Source organism: Lithobates pipiens, unplaced genomic scaffold (genome assembly GCF_037356315.1).
Source record: "Lithobates pipiens isolate NorthernLeopardFrog02 unplaced genomic scaffold, aLitPip1_a1.2 Scaffold_8, whole genome shotgun sequence".
NCBI classification, from domain to species: domain Eukaryota; kingdom Metazoa; phylum Chordata; class Amphibia; order Anura; family Ranidae; genus Lithobates; species Lithobates pipiens.
In genome coordinates this window covers 544,593,850-544,608,022 of record NW_027507903.1, presented here as the reverse complement: position 1 = coordinate 544,608,022, position 14,173 = coordinate 544,593,850, and positions in this window count along the sequence as shown.

The following is a 14,173-nucleotide window of genomic DNA, read 5'->3' as shown; positions in this document are numbered from 1 at the left end:
TATAAACGCTCCTATAGTATAAAACCTCCTCTGCTGCCAGATCCTGCAACGTCTTCTCTCTACGCTGGAGCCGCCATTCACAGCACGGGACTGAGAAGGAACGGCATCCATGGGCATTCCCTTCAGAGCGCATGCACCAGCGATGTCACTGGCTGCATGCAATGTACATATCTCCTAAACTGTACATGGCAGAGGAAGTTTACTTCCTCTTTAAGGGTCCTTTCACACTGGGTGTATCTATTTCATAGACTCCACTTGCTCAGCGGGTATCGGTCTGCCGATCCCCACTGTGCAGAAACGGACCTATCAGAGTCCCACTCTTGTCTATTGGGAGATCGGATAAAAATGGACCGCTGACGTCCGCTGTGACCCAATGGGCTGCCCATAAATGTGTAATTAGAGGGAAACTAATCTCGCTATCCGCTAAAATAAAAAAGGAAAAAAAGTTTCACCTCCAACAATTACTTCATAGACTTAAAATCTTAGAAACCACTCATAAACATACCTTGGCCTCTCAAACTCTTCAAGAACTACAGGAAACTAGATTGTCAATACAAGAAGAACTAGGCAAAACCATCAGGAAAAACTTTATGCTCTTCCAAAAGCAATTCTATGAGTTCGGAAATAAAAGCAGTCGCCTCATGGCCAGAGCCCTCCACTCCAAACAAACAAAATACACAGTTCACTGCCTAAGATCCCCCACGGGTGACACATACATGAAAAACTCAGAGATTGCTCGGGAATTTGAAAGATTTTATACTAAATTATATAACATTGACGAGACACATAATCCCCCCTGCCCTAACCAGACCAGACTCCGTAACATTGAAGCATTCCTCCACAAATACTGCCCTAAATTCCAGACAACAGAACTTCTACAGGACATAGACGGCCCTATCTCACAGAAGGAGTGGGATACGGCACTTAAACAAACAAAACCTGGCAAAAGCCCAGGACCGGGTGGGCTATCATCAGTGTACTACAAATCCTTCTCCGATATTCTTCAGAACCCTTTCAGGAAAGCTTTCAATTCCCTGACCACCTCCAACGCCCCCGACACCGAAATGCTCGCAGCCCACATTGTTGTCATTCCTAAAGAAGACAAAGATCACACACAAGCTGCCAACTATAGACCCATATCCCTCTTGAATGTAGACATTAAAATTTTCGCCAAAGTATTAGCCAACAGACTCCTCCCCCTTTTGCCAGCAATCATTAAAAACAATCAAGTTGGGTTTGTCCCTGGCCGAGAGGCCAGAGACAACACCATTAAAGTTATCAATATACACCACCTCACCTCAAGCTCCAAACAAAAGGGTTTCTTCCTATCCCTAGACGCGGAGAAGGCATTCGACAGGGTAGCATGGGATTACATGCAAGCTGTCTTACAAACCATTGGCCTCGGTCCTAGACTAACTGCTTTCATCCAGTCCCTTTACCAAAATCCAACTGCCAAGGTCAGAGTCAACAACACCCTGTCGAATGCCTTCCCCATACGTAATGGGACTAGACAGGGATGCCCCTTATCTCCTATACTCTTTGTACTCACACTAGAACCCTTTAGCCTACGACAGAACCCTGACATAAAAGGTATCCAAACAGCCACCAAAGAATACAAACTTGCCACTTTCGCGGATGACATTTTACTGTTCCTTACACACACACACACTACAATCCCGGTCCTCTTGAACGAATTTCGGAATTTTAACCTACTCTCCAATCTAAAAATAAATTTCACCAAGTCCTATGCCCTCAACATCTCCCTCCCCCCGGATGATATAACCCATTGTAAAACCAACTTCCCATTTCAATGGCAAGACGACCACATAACTTACCTAGGTATAAAACTTACGAGTAACCTGAAGGATCTTTATGCACGGAATTACCTAACCCTGATACAGAAACTCACTTCCGACCTAAAACGATGGGACAAACCTACTTTTTCCTGGTTCGGCAGAGCCGCTATACTAAAAATGAATGTATTGCCGCAAATCCTTTACCTCCTCCAAACGATACGATACCGATACATCTCCCCCAAGCCCTCTTCCGATCTTATAAAAGTCTATGCTCCAAATTTCTATGAGGCTCCCGCAGACCCAGGATCAACTATGCTCAATTGTCCCTGCCCAAACACCTCGGCGGGATAGGACTCCCGGACCTCCCCAACTACTATACGGCAATACATCTGGCCAGGATCATAGATTGGAATGTCCATGCAAAATCCTTGTTCACAACATTACCACTTAGATCTCTGCCATGGATCCCATCCTCCCCCTACCAAAAAGAAATCAAATCGCACCCACTCCTGATACCAACATTGCATTGTTTTCGTAAATTATGCACACAATCTTCTCTATCGACTATCCCAGGGCCACTAACACCACTGAAAATTAACCCTGACTTTCCCCCAGGGATGCACCAAACTTTTCTTCAAAATCACTGGTCACAACCACAAATTTTGTTACAACACTTCTACAAAAATGGTTGCCCACAGACGCCTGCCCAATTGGCCGACACCATGCAGAAACCACCTATCCCTGCCTGGACATTCCAACAGATTTCCCATTACCTACACTCGACAAGGAAAAAAACAGACTGTTCCCGACAACTGACACCTTTTGAGATTTTATGCTCCTCGACTACACCCCTATCCCACCTCATCTCCCAAACACACGCACTCTTGTTCCGAGATTACAACCCCAATACTTCAAAAATCTGCACTACATGGGAGAAAGACCTAGATCTTACACTCACAGAGGAAGACTGGAAGAACATCTTTTTCAATATACATGTGTCCACCCAAGAGAATGGCTACAAGGTGCTATCACACTGGTATCGAACACCGGACAGATTACACAAATGGGACCCTTCTACCCCAGAGAACTGTTGGCGTTGCCACCAGAGTAGAGGCACGATGCTCCACATCTGGTGGTCTTGCTCCTTACTCCAACCTTTCTGGAAATCTATACATGAATTGATCAAGGACATAACAACATATGAATTGCCTTATGACCCAGCTCAATTTCTATTACATCACACAACTTTATCACAAGCTTCCTATCGTAAAACCATAATAATCCATATGATCAATGCAGCCAAACAATGCGTACCAATACACTGGAAATCCCAGACAATCCCTTCTATTAAAGACTGGCTCCACAGGATGCACAGAATATCAGAAATTGAAGAATTAATCCACATATCCAGAGATACCCCCGACAAATATTACACCAAATGGGCCTGCTGGAAATACTTTATAACTACACCCAAATTTGATAGTATACAAAGACACACAGGGTAATTTTTGAAATCACTTGTTGGCCTATGCCAATCAGTAGGGCCGCACCACAAACGCTCATTTGAATCTGATCCCTTTTATCATCATACTGTTTTGAGACTTCTCGCTATCCCATGCTTTAACCAACCATTATGATACAAATGACACGGCCTAATACATAGGATCGTATATACTTATGCGTCACATCCTTACCACGGAGAACAACGATCGATGGACCCCCAGTTCCTCCCCTTCCCGTTTTCCTCTGCCTCCCCCTCCCCACCCCCCCATCCCTCTCCCTGCTAAGGGTACTATGTCATATACCATACACTACATATGGACAACCCCCCTCCCCCCATTTCACCACTAGACTGGTCCTGTCCCTTGAGTCCTGCTTACTAGGAACCAGGACCAACTGATCCAATCCCAATCCTGTTCTAATATTCTCCACCGACAGGACCGTAATATACAAACACGGATGTTGCCTCACAGTTTTCTACTGTTACTGTTACACTTCTATAAATTGTCATAAGCACTACTGTGCACGCTTTATATCTCTGTACCATGCTAGCTGTAACAGTTGATTATCTTATGTTTCTTGCTATTGTATTTTCCTTTATACTCAATAAAATTTGTTTGGAAAAAAAAAAAAATGGACCGCTGTCTAAACAGCCATTAATATCTAAACCACTGGCAAGAAAAGTGAGTACAACCCTAATGCCGTGTACACACGATCAAACTATCCAGTGGACTTGGTCCAGCGGACTAGAGTCCACCAGACAATCCCCCCTTGTGTGGGCTCCGGCTGACTTTTTTTCCCCCAAAAGTCCGGCGGACTTAGAAAGTAGTTTTGACTCAAAAATCCTGCCGTGTGTGTGCTAGTCCGCCAGACTTTTGAAATGAACGGACTTTCCCGCACACGGAGGAAAGTACGTTCATTTTACCAGGAGCATCTCAGTTTTGTAGCAAAGCAATATACGTGTATACTAGAAAGATGGTCAGGACCTCTGTGTCCCATGATGTACTTCAAAAGAAAAGGATTTTACAGGTAAGCAGTTATAAAAATCCTATTTTCCTTAATCGTACATAACGGGACACAGAGCCATAGTAATTACTATGTGGGATGTCCCAGAGCAATGCCAACTGAGGGGAGGGAGACACAACAATAGGGCACCGTGAGATTAGAGGACTTACAGTGTCTGCAGTACACTGCACCCAAAGGTGACACCCTCATGTCTTTTTACATCCACCTGATAGAATCTGGTAAATGTATGGATTGAAGATCAAGTTGCAGCCTTGCAGATTTGAGCCATGGAGGCTTGGTGATGCACCGCCCACAAAGCACTAACAGCACTAGAGGAGTGTGTTTTGATTTTAGAGGGTAGAAACTTCTTTAAACCATAAGCTAGAACGATTACTTCTCGAATCCATTTAGAATAGTAGATTTCCATGCTGTCTGTCCTCTTTTAGGACCTTTAGGCAATACGAACAAAATTTGTTTTACGAAGCTGAGCAGTCGTCTTTAAGTAGACTGCTTTCACCACATCGAGAGAATGTAGTGATTCTTCTTCCACAGAACAGGGTTTTGGAAAAAGTGAAGATAGAACAACATCCCGATTTAGATAAAAACCTGATACTACCTTCGGTAAAAAGTTAGGATGAGGACGCCATACTAGCTTATCCTTGTGAACAATAATAATATGGCTCTTTACAAGAAAAAGCAGCAAATTCCGATAACATTCTTGCAGCAGATATGGTTACCAGAAAAAATAGTTTCTTGGCAGAGGATATGGCAACCAAAAAGATTATCTTGATAGTACTCAAGGCCAGCTTCATTTCCAATTCCATCTGCAGGAATTCAAGAATTCTACGACCTACTTCCTGAGGTGCCAACCCCTGTATCCACACCAGGAGACGTATGCCTTCCAGACTCTATAGTATAGGACTCTGCAGGCCAGCTTCCTAGCATTAACCAAAGTAGACACTACTGAAGGAGACAACCCACGGTCCTTTAGAATGTGGGTTTCAATAGCCAAACCATTAAATTTAGCGTCTGTAAGGTAGGATGGAATACTGGACCATGTGCGAGAAGGTCTGGCCACAGCGGCAGGGTCCAAGGGTCCCTTACTGCCATCTTTATGATTTCAGCAAACCAAGATCTTCTGGGCCACCAGAATCACCTCTTTTCCTTCCTGCTTGATCCTGCGAAGAAGGTGCGGAGGCAGCAGAACTGGAGGAAAGGCAAAACTGTGAAAACTGATCCCATGGAAAGACCAAGGCATCTGTTCCGCATGCCAGTGGATCCCTTGTCCTTGACACAAAGTTGTGGACTTTGTTGTTGAATCTGGATGCGAACAGATCCATGTCCGGAACACCTCATGTTTGACATATTGACAGAAAGATGTCAGGGTGAATGGACCATTCTCAAGTAGTCCGCCTGCCAATTTTTTATCCCTGGAATAAAAAACGCCAATAGGCAAGGAATGTTGCTTGCTGCCCAAGATAGAACATGATTCACCTCCTTTTGGGCTGCATGACTTCTCATGCCCCCTTGGTGATTCATGTAAGCCACAGCCGTGGCATTGTCAGATTGAATCCTGACAGGACAATTTCATAATCTGAGTGTCCAGGCCTCTAGGGCCAGATGTACTGCCCGAATTTCTAGAATATTGATGGGTAATGTCCTTTCTGACTTGGACCACTTCCCCAGGACAGAAGCCTCTTCCAGGACTGCTCCCCAGCCTAGAAGGATGGCATCCATTGTTACCACTTTCCAGGATACTGGTAGAAAGGATTTTCCCTGTTGAAGGTTGCTGGATATCAACCACCAATTGAGGCTCTGAAGCACCTCAGGGGATAAAGAATTGGAAAATCCAAAGCCTGGACCTTCTTGTTCCAGGTTGACTGTTTTGCAGCAGTCTTGAATGAAACTGCGCATAAGGATCGGCCTTGAAGGAGGCCACCATCTTCCCTAACAATTTCATGCACAGCCGAATGGAAGGATTTCTCTTTGTTTTGACAAGTCAAATCAGTTCCTTTATGGAACTGATCCTTGTCCGGGGTAAGAATACCTTCTTTTGAATGGTATCTATGATCAGCACTAAGTACTGTAATCTCCTTGACAGTTTTAACCACTTGTGGACCGCCTAATGGGGATGTACGTCCTTTTTTTGAAGAGGGATATCTCGGTAACGGCAGCAGCTGCTGCCACAACCGAGATATCCATCTCTTCAGGCGGCGGTCGGCTGTACGATAACGGTGGTCTCCGCGGCGGATTCGCCGCAAGATCACCGCTATCGGCGGCGGGAGAGGTGCCACCCCCCCTCCCGCCGCCCTCCCGCACCTTCCGCCGCTTACCGGAGCCGTCGGTAGCGGCGGAGGCGATCGGGTCCTCTTCCTAGCTGGGCATAGAGACAAGTGAGGCTAAGATGGCCCCCACTCGTCTCTATACCATAGGAGGGCGGAAGCGACGTCAAAACGTCACTTCCGCCCATACCTCTTAAAGGTATATATTTTTTTAAATGTCAGATTTTCTTTTTTTTTGTTTTTTTTTTGCATTTTAGCCCAAATGAGATCTGAGGACTTTTTGACCCCAGATCTCATATTTAAGAGGACCTGTCATGCTTTTTTCTATTCTGATCCATTTTTTTTTTTTTTTTTTTAAACAGTGTAAAAATAAATAAAATCAATTAAAATAAAAAATTAAAATAAATAAGAAAAAAATTTTTTTTTTTTAAAAACACCCCGTCACGACGAGCTTGCGCACAGAAGCGGGCGCATACGTGAGTAGCGCCCGCATATGAAAACGGTGGTCAAAGCACACATGTGAGGTATCGCCGCGATCGGTAGAGCGAGAGCAATAATTCTAGCCCTAGACCTCCTCTGTAACGCAAAAAATGCAACCTGTAGAATTTTTTAAATGTCGCTTATGGAGATTTTTGAGGCTAAAAGTTTGACGCCATTCCACGAGCGGGCGCAATTTTGAAGCGTGACATGTTGGGTATCAATTTACTTGGCATACCATTATCTTTCACAATATAAAAAAAATTGGGCTAATTTTACTGTTGTCTTATTTTTTTATTCAAAAAAGTGCATTTTTAAAAAAAAAAGTGCGCTTGTAAGACCGCTGTGCAAATACGGTGTAAAAAAAAGTATTTCAATGACCGCCATTTTATTCTCTAGGGTGTTAGAAAAAAAACAATATAAAGTGTTTGGGAGTTCTAAGTAATTTTCTAGCAAAAAAAAACAGTTTTAAACATGAAAACACCAAGTCTGAAAAAGAGGCCTGGTCCTTAAGTGGTTAAGGAAGATTTTTCTAGGTTGAGAATCAAGCCTAGGAATTCTAGGTAGTTTATGGCTGAGATTAAACTTTGGTTTAGACAGGTGACTGATCTACTAAAAGGTAGGCTAGAATTGTTATACCCTGAGCCCTTAACCTGGCTAAAGGAGGCGCCAGGATCCTTGTGAACACTCGTGATGCTGTGGCTAGACTGAACGGCAGAGCCACAAACTGAAAATTAAGATTTTCTACTTTGAAGTGTAGAAACTTCTGATGAGCGGGAAAAATTGGCACGTGGAGATAGGCATCTTTGATATCGATCGATGCCAAGAAGAATGAAAGCGGTTAAGCTAAATATCCCTTCAGAGACAATCGATCGGATTGACTCCATTTGAAAGGAATGGATATTTAAGTGCCAGTTTAGATCCTTGAGATCTAGAATGGGTCTTACCTCCCTGTTAGGTTTTGGTACCGTGAAGAGATTTGAATAAAACCCTGCTCTTCTGTGGGAACCTCTGATATCACCTTCTGAGACAAGAGATGATCCAGAGTCAGAAAGAGAGACTTCCTTTTCCCTGGATCTCTGGGAATGTTTGATTTTAAAAAACGGGGAGACAGGAATTCTCTGAACTCTAGTTTGTAACCTAGAGAAATTGATGAAGGCACCCATCTGTCTTGACAATGTTCCTGCCAGATCTTTGAAAATTGTAGAAGCCTTCCTCCCACCCAAGTGAGCGGGGGCGCCCCTTCATAAGGAGTCTTTAATACTTTGCTTTGCGGGCTTTCTGCCCCAAGTCTTCTTTTGGCCCCAGGACTGTGGAGAGCTCAACTGTGGAGACTGACGGTCGAGACTGTCTGGAGGCAGATGCTCCTGGCACTGGAGAAGATGCACATTTAAAGGAAAAATGTTTAAACTTCTTCTTTACTGGTAAAAGAGAACTTTTCCCATTAGAAATCCTTTGGATATACTTATCCAGATCGTCTCCAAACAACCGTTCCCCATGAAATGGGAAACTGGCTGTCACGTACCTTACAGTGGAGTCAGACTGCTGAGGGTGGCCTCTCGCACGGTTCCGGTCTCCACGCCCCTGAGGATGGGGACAGGGAGCGTGAGGACACGAAAGGGTGCAGGTGCCTGAAGGTGGAAGTAGCAGACCTTGGAGATGTTGGGTCCTCACGGTAGAAGAGATGTTGACTGGTCACGTAGGTAGGCAACGGAAGATCAGCAGGTGTGCAGGAAGCACTGCGTGTCTGTAACAGGCAAGGTCGGCAACTGGCAGGCAATGCGGTACAATAACAGGAGGCAGGTGCGTAATCAGGAACAAGCAAGGGTCTGGCAACGTGCAAGCAAACGAGGTACAGATTCAGGAGACAAGCCAAAGTCGAAGTCCAAGCCGGGGTCAAAGGTAGTCCAGGAGATAGTAGCACAGGGTATCCAAAGAGCGGGTGTCAGGAACGGGTCACAGGAACAAGGGTCACAGGAGCAAGGTCACAGGAGCAAGGTCACAGGAGCAGGGTCACAGGAGCAACGATCAGGTCTACAGGAGTAGCTGAAGACGATCCAGCACTGATGTCAGGCCAGGATCCTGTTTATATAGAGGGGAGTGAGCCAGGATTGGTGGAAGTGGCCGTCCGTGCGTGAATACGTACATCCGTTCAGTTTGCGCGGGTGTCTTCGCGTGTTCGGATTGGCGTACGTCCACGTGTTCGGATTGGCGTACGTCCACGTGTTCGGATTAGCATACGTCCGTTCGTCCTGGAATTCGTACGCCTCTGACGGGGACACCGCGCATGCCGCCTGGAACGAAGGGAAACTGTCGCTATACGGGGACGGGCATACGTATGGTGAGTTCCCTGACAGTGCCCCCCCCTTAAGGGCAGCCTCCGGGTGCCCCTCAGAACCGACCTTTGAGAGCGATGAAAAGCCCGTATAAGCCTCTGGGCATGAAGATTTGCTTCGGGTTCCCAGGAATTTTCTTCAGGGCCAAAGCCTTTCCACTTAATCAAGTACTGGTTTTGTCCTTGACGCTTCCTGTAATCCAGAATGGCTTCGATTTCAAACTCCTCCTCCCCGTCTACCAATATAGCTTCTGGAGGGCTTAACTCCCGACCTGGAAAGGAATTAGGTACATCAGGCTTAAGTAGAGAAGTGTGAAATACAGGATGGATTTTAAATGAGCCGGGAAGTTCAAGTTCATAGGCTACTGAATTAATTTTCTTCTTAATTGGAAAAGGTCCCAAATATCTGGGTCCCAATTTTTTAGAGGGACACGCCAGTTTCAGGTTTGCAGTTGACAGCCACACACGATCACCGATTTTTAAATCCAATTCCCCCTTCTCTTCCTGTCAAAAAATTTTTTATCGTCCTCCTGAGCCTTAGGCCGCGTACACACGCGCGGACTGTTCGCCCAACTTTGTCCGTCCAACAGTTTCAGCAAACAGTCCGCTCAAAATTAGCATGGACGGACATGCCCACACACGACGAACGAACAGTTTGCTGAAACCGTGCGCGATGACGTGAACAGCACGTACGACGGGACGAAAAATACGACGTCCTATACACTGCATTATAGCTTTCGGCGTGAAAATCCTTTCTGAGCATGCGCGCAACTTTGTTTGACGAACAAGCCTACACACGAGCGGGCTGTTCGCTGAAACAAGGTTTCAGCGGACAGTTTTTCGGAAATTCCGAAAAACCTTGTCCGTCCAACTGTCCGCTGAAACTGTCCGCTGAAAGCCCACACACGAGCGGACTGTCCGCCCAAACACTGTTCAGCGGACAAAGTTGGGCGACCAGTCCGCCCGTGTGTACGCGGCCTTAGAGAGGGTTTCTTTAAGTACCTGATTGTTGATAACAAAGAAATTCAGCCTATCCTGAACGGCTGGTACAGGAGAATCCGGTAAGGATGTTGGCAGGAAGGAGGGATGAAACCCATAGTTGGAGTAAAATGGTGACTGGTTTGTGGCGGAATGAGTAGAGTTGTTAAATGCAAATTCTGCCAAGGGTAGTAACGAAGCCCAATCCTCCTGAGAAAAAGAAGTGAAACAACGTAAATATTGTTCTAACGTTTGATTAGTGCGTTCAGTCTGCCCGTTTGTTTGGGGATGGTAGGCTGAAGAGAAATTTAACTTGATACCCAGAGCTTCACATAATGATTTCCAAAATTTTGACGTGAATTGGACTCCACGATCAGAGACAATATCACCGGGAATTCCATGGAGTCTGACAATTTCTTTAATGAATACTCTGGCTGTCTCGGTTGCAGATGGAGTTCCCTTCATGGGGATGAAATGTGCCATTTTGGAAAAGCGATCCACCACCACGAAGATAGAGGAGAATCCTTCAGAGGGGGGAAGCTCAACAATAAAGTCCATTGCGATCTTATCCCATGGTCTTTCAGGGATAGGTAATGGCCTCAACAATCCCCAAGCTTTATTCTTGCTGTTCTTATTCCGGAGGCAGGTTGAACAAGAGCTAACATAGTTCCTGCAGTCTTTTGCAAGGTTTGGCCACCAGAAATGCCTTTGAACTAAATTTATCGTCTTGTGACCCCCAAAGTGACCCGCCAGGGGATAGTCATGACAAGCCTGTAGAACGGAGGTGCGAAGGTTTTGAGGAATGAATAGTTTACTTCCTCGCCAGAGAAGACCATCTTTTTCTTGGAGGTTAATATCTGGAGGGACTGATGCACCTTGAGACGACTGCCGAACCTGTGACAGAAAACTGGTTTGTGTTAACAGAAAGTTCCCGGCTTGCAAAATGGTGTCCGGAGGGGATGAGGCTTCGGTTTCAGAGAACATACGGGATAATGCGTCGGGTTTACTGTTCTTGGATCCTGGTCTGTAGGTTATGTGAAAATTAAAACGGGAGAAGAAGAGAGCCCATCTTGCCTGCCGGGGCCTGAGACGCTTAGCTGTTCTGAGATATTCCAAATTTTTATGATCTGTAAAAATTAATACTGGATGTGTTGCCCCCTCAAGTAGGTACCGCCATTCTTCTAAAGCCAGTTTGATTGCCAGGAGTTCCCGATCTCCCACATCGTAGTTCTTTTCTGACGTATTTAGTTTTTTGGAGAAGAATGCTACAGGATGCATTAATGATTTAGGTCCTTGGCGTTGGGACAGGATGGCGCCTACAGCGTTCTCTGAAGCGTCCACTTCCAGAGTGTAAGGTAGAGCAGGATCAGGGTGTTTGAGTATTGGGGCCGACGTGAATAGCCCTTTTAGTTTGTCGAACGCAGCTTGGGCCTCGATGGACCATCGGAAGCGGTTTTGTTTGCTGGTGAGTTGCGTGATGGGAGCTATAACACTGGAAAAGTTTTTAATAAACTTTCTATAAAAATTAGAGAATCCAATGAAGCGCTGTACCCCTTTCTTATCAGTTGGAGGTGGCCAGGATAAAATGGCTGAAACCTTTTGAGGATCCATCTCTATTCCCTCCGTTGATATTACCAGACCCAGAAAGTGAATGGTCCGTCGCTCGAATTCGCACTTCTCGGCCTTGGCGTAGAGCCCATGTTGTCTTAACCTCAGGAGAACTTGTTTCACATGGTCACGATGGGTTTCTAGAGAGTCTGAAAATATCAAAATGTCATCTAAATAAACAATTACAAACAAATCCAAAAAGTCCCTGAAAATGTCATTAACAAAATGTTGAAAAGTAGCTGGTGCGTTGCAGAGTCCGAATGGCATGACCAGGTACTCAAAGTGGTCAAAACGTGTCCAAAAGGCCGTTTTCCATTCGTCCCCCTTACGGATTCTGATTAGATTATAGGCCCCTCGTAAATCCAGTTTCGTAAATATTTTGGCTGATCGAAGTCTCTGGAATAATTCTGGAATCAATGGAAGGGGGTAGCGATTTTTAATCGTCACTTTATTTAAATCCCTGTAATCCACACATGGGCGGAGCGAATGATCTTTCTTTTCAACAAAAAATATTCCAACACCGGCTGGGGAAGAGGAATGTCGAATAAATCCTTTCTTGAGGTTCTCATTGATGTATTCTTTGAGGACCAGGAGTTCAGGTTCCGATAGAGGGAATATCCTCCCGAATGGAATTTTGGCTCCAGGTAGTAACTCGATTGGGCAATCGTAGACCCGATGAGGAGGGAGTGTGTCTGCCTTTCTTTTGTCAAACACGTCCAGGAATCTGTGGTATGTGACTGGGACCAACCTCTGGAGCTCAGATGTAGAACCCGAACAAGCAATGACCGGAACCAGGTGGTTTGAGGTCCTGACACAATTTTGGAGGCAGTAAGTGGATCGAAACACGACCTCACCGGTTATCCAGTTTATTTGGGGATTATGGGCTTGTAGCCATGGCATTCCTAAAATAATTGGGAAGAGTGGTGAAGAAATTACATCCAGGCAGATTAATTCTTGGTGATCGGATAGAATGTTGGCAAGTAGTGGCTGAGTCTCATGGGTAATAGGACCTGATCTGATGTTGGATCCATCTGCTAACCTTATAGAAAGTTGGCGTTGCTTGGGTACCAATGGAATGTTGTGTTGTAGAATGAGAGTATGGTCAATGAAGCAACTACAGGCGCCCGAATCAATTATAGCTTGGACCTGAAGTGTTCCTCCTGGAAGCTGTAAGGAAAAGGGAACAGCTATATGAATTGATTTTGTCAGAGGTAATGCATTGGATACAAGAGGTGAGTCTTTGAACTTACGAATCTTATTTGGACATGTATTCGCATAGTGACCAGTTTCCCCGCAGTAAAGGCAAAGGTTATTCTGGCGCCGGCGTAGCTTCTCTTCAGGAGACAATGGTGAGCGAAGTAGCCCTAATTGCATTGGCTCTGGAGCTTCGGAAATGGGAGCAGGTGTGGAAGCAGGAGGATAATTCGGAGCCTTGGGTAACATCCAAGTGGGGCGAAACTGGCCAACTCTTTCAGACCTCCGTTCCCTAAGACGGCGGTCAATTTGGATCGATACCTGTATGAGGCCTTCCAAAGAACTGGGAACTTCGATACGGGCCAACTCGTCTTTTAATGATTCGGACAATCCGATGCGGAATTGGTAACGTAGGGCGGCGTCGTTCCATTGAGTGTCAGAACTCCACCGCCTAAAGTCCGTCACATAATCCTCTACAGGTCTGCGACCCTGTCGCAGGGCATGGAGACTGGCCTCAGCAGTTGTGGCACGCTGAGGATCGTCGTATAATTTAGCCATCTCATCCAGAAAAGAGTCCATGGTATCAAGTAAAGGGCTGGCCTGTTCCAAGAGGCGATGGGCCCAGGTCTGAGGTTCCCCCAGAAGCAAGGAGACGATGAACCCTACTTTTGTGCTTTCCAAGGAGAAGGTGCGAGGCTGTAGCAGGAAGTATAGTTGGCATGCATTACGAAAAGCACGGAATTTGCTGCGATCTCCGGAAAATCGCTCTGGAGTAGGAACTCGAGGCTCCAGGGATGGCACCACTATTGCAGGCATGGATGCTGGGGTTGCCGGACTGGCGGACCGAGATGCTGTAGCCCCTTGGGAGGCAGTAGTGTTTGGAGTTAATGTCTCCACCCTCTGCTCGAGTTGATGGTAACCATCCTGCAGGCCTTGAACTGCTTGGGTAAGGGCAGAGATTTGTTGGCACAGAGCTTCCAAAGGTGAGGCCCCCCTGT